Raw genomic sequence first — 1518 nt, 5'->3', positions numbered from 1 at the left:
CAGTTCTTTCAAAGAAATTCCTTTAGAAATCAATAACTGCTCACACAGGTGACACAAAATAATGCAAATATTTTCATTTAGTTCCACAGCTGCTGTTCGTGCTTTGATATTGAAAAGAAACGAACAAGCCAAGAAGGAAGTGAAAGAAGAATTCAGCAAACTAAAGGAGGTTAAGGTGAGTTTTATAGATTGACAGAAAGTACAACATAAAGATTGTCGGCGACTCTAAGCATGTCTTAAAACTAGTGCTGGGCAATGATAAAAATATTTAATCGCGATTAATCGCATGGATTTTTTGCGATTAATCGCATTGTTATGGCAAAGTTCAATAATGAATTCAAAAGTAGTGTATTGCGCACTTTTATTTTAAAAGTACTGCTATATGAACAAAAGTGCAATAACATTTGGTTCACGAGATGCAGGTAGCATGTTTTATACATAATGTGAATATAATTCATACTTTGTTGGCATCTTATTCTGAAAACCGGATGTTCATCTGAAGAAACCGGATGTTGTCTCACGTTAATGTTTCCGCAAACTTTCAAAGTCCTTCGCTCTGGGTTTACCGTGAATTTCAGCATATAGGTGCACTAAAATGTAAGTGTCTGCTGACTTGACCACGGAGATCTTAGTGTCTGCTGACTTTACCGCAGCGATGTCCAGTAGTCTCCAGGGAGAGCAACAGCTGGTGCAGCTTCTCTCTTTATTTCTGCCCCCCCTCGACCAGAAGCGGAAGTCGCCTTTCTCTACGGCAACCCTGAAGGGACATCATATCTCCAATACAAAACGATAAACATGAGACAGTCTGTTACAATAATAATAAATTAAAAATACTTACCTGTTTTTTTTTGTGTTTTTTTGTTGTTTTATTATTATTATTTTTTTCCCATCTCAAAAGGCTCAAGGACATACACACACACACACACGTTCACACACACACACACACACACACACACACACACACACATACATACACAACCGACTATAGGATGTTTGCTGGCTTTTATCCCACTGTTCTTGTCATCCTCTTGTTGTTATGTCTATGTATTGTCTCTTGTCTTTCAATAAAAAATAAAAAAATAATAATAAAAAATGCGTTAACGCGCGATAAAATAATTGTCGGCGTTAATTAATGAATGCATTAACGCGAAATAAGGCGTTAACTTGCCCAGCACTACTTAAAACCAAAACTTTTTCTTTTCAGAAACATTTCAGTGATGAAAGTTTCAAAGTGCTCACAGTGAGCTCTGACGAGTTTCTAGAAAAAACCTATCTAGATCGAGACGACACTGGTAGGTGAAGTCTTCATATATGAGCACATTTAGATTTACTTTACTTTAACAAAACAAACAAGAATGACTAATTGGATTATGGCAATAAAATGTAAGTATGTTTTGTAACTATACAAGATGCAAAACGTTTTTTACAGAAATACCCATACTTCAGGAATTTCTGCAGGATCTCAATGACTGTCACTCAGAGACGTTAAACTATGTGTCTGGAGCTCGTGGGATTCTC

The 1518-nt window shown here is 36.4% G+C and overlaps 1 long non-coding RNA gene across 1 annotated transcript; it reads left to right on the top strand.

Annotated features, from left to right (window-relative positions):
* The first annotated feature begins 31 nt into the window (after positions 1-31).
* LOC116380810 (uncharacterized) lies at positions 32-1518 on the top strand. The gene is made up of 3 exons (XR_004212614.1): positions 32-175; positions 1205-1292; positions 1430-1518. It is a non-coding gene; the product is annotated as an uncharacterized LOC116380810 (long non-coding RNA).

Source organism: Anarrhichthys ocellatus, unplaced genomic scaffold (genome assembly GCF_004355925.1).
Source record: "Anarrhichthys ocellatus isolate YVR2014 unplaced genomic scaffold, GSC_Weel_1.0 scaffold9000, whole genome shotgun sequence".
Taxonomy (NCBI): Eukaryota; Metazoa; Chordata; class Actinopteri; order Perciformes; family Anarhichadidae; genus Anarrhichthys; species Anarrhichthys ocellatus.
The sequence above is the reverse complement of the archived record's forward strand: the minus strand, read 5'-3'. Positions and strand labels throughout refer to the sequence as shown.